This window comes from Microtus pennsylvanicus, chromosome 15 (assembly GCF_037038515.1).
Source record: "Microtus pennsylvanicus isolate mMicPen1 chromosome 15, mMicPen1.hap1, whole genome shotgun sequence".
In the NCBI taxonomy this organism is placed as follows: Eukaryota; Metazoa; Chordata; class Mammalia; order Rodentia; family Cricetidae; genus Microtus; species Microtus pennsylvanicus.
In genome coordinates, this window is record NC_134593.1 from 44,909,888 (window position 1) to 44,918,709 (window position 8,822).

At 37.3% G+C, this 8,822-nt stretch overlaps 1 pseudogene; it reads right to left on the reverse strand.

Annotated features, from left to right (window-relative positions):
* Positions 1-581: 581 nt before the first annotated feature.
* Positions 582-2,195, reverse strand: LOC142836088 (tubulin alpha-1B chain-like; annotated as a pseudogene).
* Positions 2,196-8,822: the final 6,627 nt, after the last annotated feature.

An 8,822-nucleotide genomic window follows, 5' to 3' on the forward strand; every position in this document is an offset into this window, starting at 1 on the left:
AATTCATACAATTTCTGTGTGGTTATTTTGGGAGTCTGTGCAACTGGGAACAAGTAGTCTCCATACTACAATAAATATTTAAAAATTATGTGCTCATGTAAAAGCCTGTGATTAGATATACAATAAACATTAGAAGAGAAGAATCCATCTTCAGCCAAAGCAGAGCTAAATGCAAACATTTTTTTTCTTAAGATTGTAATTAAATTGCAACATTTCTCACTTTGCTTTCTTTCCTCCAAACCCTCCCATATGCTCCTCACAACACTCCTCATTCATGGCCTCTTTTTAAAACTTTTTAACTCGGTCATAGACTTATTTGTACAGGGAAAATAATTCTTTCTTTCTTTCTTTCTTTCTTTCTTTCTTTCTTTCTTTCTTTCTTTCTTTCTTTCTTTCTTTCCCTTAAAGCTTTTACTTTAAGACATCCTGAGAAAACCTTCCAGACACACATGGAAAGATAGACATGATTACAGAATGGAAATAACATAATAGAAACATTTATGTCTCTCAGCTAATGTAATTCTGAGAGTTTGATACACATTGGGGCTACAAGAAATGAATTAACATTCATCTACTTCTTTCTAACCCTCTCCTTCAAAATAATCTATACCAACCGCTTCATAATTCTTCTTTAAGGCAGCCATGTCATCATGGACCTGACAAAAACTCCCCTTTGTCCATACTGTTGCCCGCATACCAGTGCACCAAGGCACACTTGCCATATATCAGGTCAAACCTGTGATCTGGGTGCATCCAGACCTCAGCAATTTCTGTAGTGTTGCTCAGCACACACAGTTCTTCCTACTGTAGCCAGGCCTCCACAAGGTACCACAATGAGAGACTGGTAATTAATGCCAACCTTGAAATGGGGCACTAGTTCACAAACTAGTTTGATCCTGATGGAGACAAGGGCAATACTGACATCTTTGGGAACCATAGCACCCAATTACAATAGGAGACAAAGTATGCATGTATTAGCCATGCATGGGATCACATTTTACCATCTGTTTAGCTGGCTAAAAGCAGGCACTGGTGGTATCTGCTACAGAAAGCTGCTCATGGCAGAGATGACAGGGCCATATGCAGCCAGAAGGATGCGAAGGTAGGGCTCCAGGTTGGTTAGGAATTAGGTCAGATCCACATTCCAGGTCCCATAAAATGTGGGAGAAGCAGGGATGGATGACACAATTTGGCTAATAAGGCAGTTGGGGTTAGTATAGGTCAGGTGCTCAGTATCAGGGTTTCTATGGTGCATGCTATGGTAGTTTGAATGCAATTGATCCCTACAATGTCATAGGAAGTGGCACTATTAGGAGGTGTGGCCTTATTGGAGTAGGTGTGGTCTTGTTGGAGAAAGTTTGTCACTGTTGAGGGCAGATTTTGAGATCTCTTTTGCTTTAGCTTTGCTCAGTATGATACTCAGTTCACTTCCTGTTTCCTTCTGATGAAGATGTAGCCAGCACCATGTCTGCCTGCATCCTGCCATGATGATAATGGAATAAACCTCTAAAACTATAAGCCATCACCTCAATTAAAAGTTTTCCTTATAAGAGTGGCCATTGCCATGGTTATTGCTTTACAACAATAAAAACCTTAAAACAGATATCATATGTTGTGATTGCCTATGATGAAGAAACAACCAGAGGGCTTCAGGGTGGTGTGGCTGGTAAGGATGGTATTGTAGTGCTCTATGATAGCAGTGAAAACCTGGAGGACTGAGTAAATTGAAAACTCTAGCTTGGCCTTCTTTCCATCAGAATGAAGAGAGCCTCTCCATTATCAGGGAGTTGCACTCAGAACCAGTTCTTCCACCAAAGCTGAAGAAAGAAACCAGGAAGATTGGTTCACTGGTCAACTAACTTGTGAATTTGGTTCAAGACAAGGTCAATGATCTCCTTGCCAATCGTGTAGTGGCCATGGGCATAGTTATGGGCATCTGCTAAACCTCAGTGTGTAAGAGCTGGTGATAGGTACCAGTGCAAATTTTGTCAATAACTATAGGTTCCAGATCTACAGTCTTCCCTGGGACCATGCTCGCCATCATCTATCTAATTGAAGAAGGTTTTGAAGGAATCATCTCTTTTTTACATGGTCTGGTTGCTTGGCATCCAGGCTGAAGGGAGAAGAAGTTCCCTGCAGGCATTGTTTATCTGGACACTCACCTGGTTAGCATAGATGGAGATGCACTCACACATGATAGCTACAGGTTCAGAGGTGAGGGTGACAAGTGGACACTGGGACACAGTTACCATCACCAACAATCTGAGAGTCAAGGTTACTAAGAAAATTATGTCTCATGTCACGAGTGGGTTTCAAGTCATATCAGATGCTGGTTGATTACTTTGACATGGTTTGAGTCACCATTGCCCTAACATATGTTGCAGGCAGGACAAAGGTTTTGCAGTTGTGTGTGTGTATTTACTTTTCTCTTTTGCCAGCCTGCAAAGCATCTTTCTGTGTCATAGACTCTAGAAAATGGGGGTGAAGCTTTTTTGTAGGCACAGCTTGACATCTCTGGGTTCAATGAGTATAATCTTCAGCACTGGTGTCTTGCTGTCAGTTTGTGGGGAGCAACATATTGTCTTGTCAACAGGCTGGGTTGTTTGGGGATATCCATGGGACCCATTTGGCCTACAACTTAATTGGATGAAACCAAAAGTTCTGCATTGGAAGTTTTATTTGGTGACAAAGAGATGGTTGGTAGGGTTCCATTTTCTAAATTATTAGAGAATTAATTAGGATCACTTTCATATACTATAGGAAGTTTCCACTCCACTAAGTCTCCATGTATCCCCTCAAATTGCCTTTAGTTTTAGCTGTCTCTCCCCTCACTCCATCCCTCAATCCGAAGAAGTCAAAGTATCTTTATTTGTAGATGATATGATAGCATACATACATGACTCTAAAATTTCCACTGGGAAACTCCTATTAAACACTTTCAGCAATGTAGTGTAGTGTAGTGTAGAGTAGCAAAACTAACTCACAAAAATCAGTATTCCTTCTACATACAAATAATATATAGACTGAGAAAGAAATAAAAAAAAACAGTACCTTTCACAATAGCTTCAAATAAGGTAAAATAACTTGGACTAACTTGCACTAAGCAAGTGAAAGACTTATATGATAAAACTTTCTTTTCTTTGGAAACAAGTTTCTTTTTTTTTTCTCCTTAAAATGTAGTAGTTTGATATTTTGATCACATTCTGACAATAAAGTTTGCTTTGAGTCAGAGGACAGACCTAACCACCAGCTGACCAAAATTAATCATAGACATTTTAGAGGACTGAGGACAAGTAGGAGACAGGAAGTAGCAAGGCAAGGCTGACATAGGATCTTGCAATTAAAACATATCATATGAAGCAACTTTGCTTTGTGTTTCCCTGTAAACAAGTTTCTTTTATTGCTTTTGAGAGAGTGTTTTCCTTTTGTAGGCCAGTCAAGCTTTTAATGCATGACAGTCCGAGCACAGCGACCAAAAATGCTGCGACCACAGCCATGAGCCATCATGCCCAATTTCTCAAAGCATTTTTATGTAATTTCTATAACTGTCTTATCTATACATATATATTAAATATTAATTTTTAGAAATTTATCAGCAGTAATGCTATAACTTCTATAAATATCAATTCTTGTTTTTAACCTTTGGAAGTTCCTTATCCCAATGCTTTGATCAAAGCTACAGATTGTTTTGGATCACAACATTCAGAGCCTGGAATAATAAGTACAGAAAGTTCTCCCAGAAATTTAGTATAGAACTTGAATAAATCACTTAACCTCTTGTACCTCAGTTTTTTCTTCTGTAGGATGGGATATTATAAGACACAAAGTAAATGTGAGGATTAAATATGTTAATGTACCAAATGATGTAGACCACATAGAAGAATATCCTACACTAAATGTTAGCATCTTAGAATCATTATTATTTCATTTTTATAATTAGTAAGGTGATCAGTTGCTTTTATTGCTGATCTCTTCATCTGAACTCTTAGTGATTCATTTAAAATAATATACATGTCCCATATTCCTGATGAATATGTTTGAAATTCATAAGAAATGAATTCTTATGTTCTATTTGCTCCACTTATACCTGTAAAATTGGCAAAAATTATGAAAGTATCAGATGGGTTTGAATATTCATTCGCAAGTGCTTTGGCCTTGCCTTGAATTAAAATAGCTTCTCCATATTGATCTGTCTACTAACTTGACTGTCCCAGTGAAAACTGTATTCATTCCTGAGCAGCTACTTATTTGTGTGTGCTTTAGTTCTACAGTCGCCAAAACTTTATGTCCTGCACAAAGTCCTGTCTGCTGCAAAGCACAGACAGATTATGTGTGAACACGTACTTACCAGCTCATAGATTAATGCTGGTACTGGTACATTGATCAACAGGGATCATCTAAAAAGGCCAAGTCCTAGAGGAGAGAATAGGAGCTGAAGGACATATAAAAACTCTTTAGATCACAAAAATTCCTGATTCTTTATAAAATAACAGTTCATGTGTCACAGAAATCTGCATTGAATTGTTTTATGAGAAGGAGACTTTTATTTTGTCTGTTTACTGTAATTGTGTCGTGTGTGTGTTTGCTACACCAGTTGGAAATCCTCTAGACTGTGATTAGTAGACAGTTAGAACATGGTGTTTATGCACTCATAGGACTAGTGACTGAAGCTGGAAGACAGGAGACTTGATGACCCATTTCTATGAGTCCCATGTTATGTATAAGAAAGTATAAGATGTGAGGAACAGAAAAAGAACAGAATAAAGGAGGCCAAGAAGATCATTCCCAAAATTCTGTCAGTAGTGACACTAAGGGCAAGTGACTCAGGGAAGTAAAAATAATAAACTCGTTTAGGTTCTACCAAATCTTCAAGAGGGAAGAAGACTCAACAGTGCCCAGTATTCTGGAAGATGCTACTGTTGGGTATTAATAAAGATATTTGGGCAAATTAAAGACAAAACAAGAAGAAAAGAAGTGAGCAGACAAATAGAATAATCATTGGCCAGATACAAGAAGAAGGGGAAACTTTTTCATATGCATGAATTTTCTGAATATATATAGAAAAACAGATAGAAAAGAAAATGCATTTCTCTTTTAGTTCATTCTATACTGTGGAGTCACATGGTTGTTTTTGGAAGAGAAAATATCAGGTGATACTTATTAATACTAACTCAGGCGTATCTTTGTGAGTTCGAGACCAGCCTGGTCTACAAGAGCTAGTTCCAGGACAGGCTCCAAAACCACAGAGAAACCCTGTCTCGAAAAACCAAAAAAAAAAAAAAAAAAAAAAAGAAAAAGAAAAAGAAAAGGAAAATACATTCATGTAGTATTGCATGTTTTTCAAATTTCTATGAAGACTTAAAGTTATATAATTGAGGAAATGTAACTCAAAAATCCTACTTATGGGACACAGCTTCTATTGATAAACTTGTGCTTCTTTTTCTTTCCTTTATTAATGTGTATAAGTATATTTTTATTTGTATACATAGATAGTAGGGCCACACCAATAGAATTTTTAAAAGAGACTCTGCTCTATGTCTTGTCTTTTTTATTTATCTTTTGTGTCTTCTTCTTATTGGTCAAGCAGATTTGAATTGTTTAGCCAGTATCAATATTCAATACCACGAATAGTCTTTATTTCATTATTTCTCTATCAAAAGACATTTCTAAACACTTTTTCCATTGATTTATGCATATTCTACTGTTATTTTTATCATAAAGTTATTTTTTTCTCAAATTTAGAACCAACTTCAAAGCTCTAAAATGCGAGTATGCTATCTTAGTAATTTTGAAGGCATTTTTTTTCTCCTGTCATTAGAAACACTCCATTGTTACTTAAAGTTTTTTTTAAAGAATTAGAATAAATGATATTCAGTTTCTCTCACAAGAACTACATAGTTCTTTAAGTGATAAATTTTCTTATAAATTATTTCCTAAGCAATTACATTTCACTTTATTATTCTCATCCTAGAAATCTCCAGAATGGGTTACTGTTCTACTCTTGAACACAGGTACAACAGGGCAGTGGTGGCGCACGCCTTTAATCCCAGTACTTGGGAGGCAGAGGCAGGCAGATCTCTGTGAGTTCAAGGACAGCCTGGTCTACAAGAGCTAGTTTCAGGGCAGGCTTCAAAGCAACACAGAGAAACCCTGTCTCGAAAAAGAAAACAAACAAAAGAACACAATTACATTAACTATAGTGACAAAGGACCCTCTCATTGAAAGAAGGCAGAAAAATAGGGGAATTATAATTGGGCAATACTCTAGGGAAATGACATTAAGTTAGTGATGCGTGGTCAGACATTTACCCCTCCTCCTCTAGTTACCATCAAAGCAACGAAAATGCAAGGACTTCTTTGGCTTCAGGATTTCTTTGGCTTCGCTTCTGCACTGAAGGTGCAGAAACCCTCATGCCAGTCCATGGATCATTCGTTCCCTAGAGGGAAGTGGCTACAGGTTGTATGAACACGCTGTAAGCTTTTGGTTTATCCTGATGGAAATTGAGGGTGATATGCTGCAACAGATTACTTTAGATATGAAGACAATGAAGCTGAATTAATTATAAAATAGAGGAAACTCGGACCTTGTCAATTATTCGTACAGTACACAGAGGATAGTGGACTCAAACTTGTCGTTCTTCCACCTCAACATCATGAGTGCAAAGAATAAAGGCGTTGCCTGCCACCACCACACACTCTGCTCCACTCCTCCCTCCCTTCATCCCTGTATCCCTCCCACCCTTGCCCCTTCCTTCCTAGTAACAGACTTTCTTTTGGGCCACTAACTAGCTCCCAAGTCATGACATGGAAACTTCTTATTACTTATAAAAGCCTTATTTTAGGATTGTCACATCTGCTTTCACAAATTAACATGTTTCTCTTTATCTATGCTTTTCCTCAGTGCTTTTAAACTTTCTTTCCTTCCATACATCTTACTTTCACTGATTCTCCTGTCTGTCTGTCTGTCTGTCTGCCGGTTGCCTGGCTTCTTGCCCTGGGTGTGCCACCCCCTCACCATTCTCCCTTCCTTTTTCTCTCCCTTTCTTCCTCTAGCCTAGATTTCCCATCCTACTTATTCTTTCTGCCTGCCAGCCCTGCTTTTCCCTCTTTTGCCTAGCTACTGGCTGTTCAGCTGATGAAGAGAACAATCAGGTGATTTATGCAGGCAAGGTGAAACAAGTGCAACACATCTTTACATAATTAAACGAAAACAATATAAACAGATGCAACACATCCTTACAATGTTAAACAAAGTAGCATAAACAAATGTAACACACCTATGCATAGTTAAAGTAATATTCCGTAGTATAAACAAATGTATCATGTCTTTGAATAGTTAAAATAATATTCCACAACACTTCCTTATTACCTTTTACGTACATTCTAGTTCAGGCTGTCCTTAAATTTCTACATTTGAGTGATACTTTGGTCTCAGCTCTTCAAGTATGGGCTTGGTTTTATCCTCTGATCTGGTCCTCTTGAATTTCTGATTGATATTATGATTTATTACATTCAAAAGCAATCTTGAAGGCCAGACATGATAGTGCATGCTTTTAATTCTAGCACTTGGGAGGTAAAGTCAGGTGAATCCATGTGAGTTCTATTCTAGTCTGTCATAGAGAGTTAATTCCAGGCCAGACGCAGATACAGAGAGAGACCCTGTCTCAATAAAACATCTTAAAATTTCACCTCTCAAGACTATCTTGTCAGATTCTTTGAGCCTCGCATGCCTTGTTCCAGTTAGTAACTACGATGTTCTCTGCCCATTTAGCCCAGCTCTCTTGAGGACCCTGGTTTGCTGGCACTTCAGACTTATCTCACTAACAGCTCTGGCCACTTGCACTTCAACTTGATTGATTTCTCTGTATGTCTCCAGCTACCACGCAAACAGAGCCACCACAGTTCTAATTTAAGAAATCACGAAAACATTCTTAGCAATTGCTCTGTATCCAGAATAACAATCTACTTGCCCAGAAGTTCTAGTAATAGTCTGAAAGTGTAAGCTGAATATGTTAGTCTTCTAATTACTCCTCAGATATGGATGTTTTCTAAGAAATACAAATTTGTATTCTGCCTTCGGTGGTCGTGAATGACCCTACCCACCCTCTGATGCTGGATTGCAAACTCCCCTCCTCTAATCTTTTGCTACCAGCCCCATCTCCGATTTCCAAAAATGCTGTCTTTTTATCTCAAGACTTTAGTATTTATTGGATGTTCCTTGACTATCCAAAAAGAATGCCTCTCATTTTATTATCTACCCACCCACAGACACACACAGAGAGACAGACACACACAATCTAATCTTTATGTGCACCTAAATTTTGTTCAATCACTATGTTGTCCTTTTAAAGTCTTCTACCAATGTCATATCTCCAGGTCAGATTTTGTCCAATTTTTAGTTGATTTCTATAGATTTTTTTGAGGTGAAAATGACTTATTAGCTTCCTCTTAGAATATTCAAATAATATATCATGTTTGAAATCTAAATACTCTCACAGATCTCTTTCATAATCCTGAATAATTGTGCTGGTAATAACTTAGGTTCTTTATTTTAATGGAAATATTTACCCTGTTTTATAAAGTATATTTTGCTGTTACTTTCTGGCAGGTATACTTTTCAAAAGCCCAGAAAGTTGTTTTTTCTTTTTTTTATGGAACTTTCCTAGGATGTTTATTTTGAATAAAAATGTAATTTTATTACATGTTTTCTGGTGATCTTTTGAAACTATTATTAATGTGTTTACTAAATTGAGGGAATTTTATTTTTATCTTTGAATGCAACCTAGTTAGCTATAATCTGTTTTCTTATTTCGGGATTCTGTC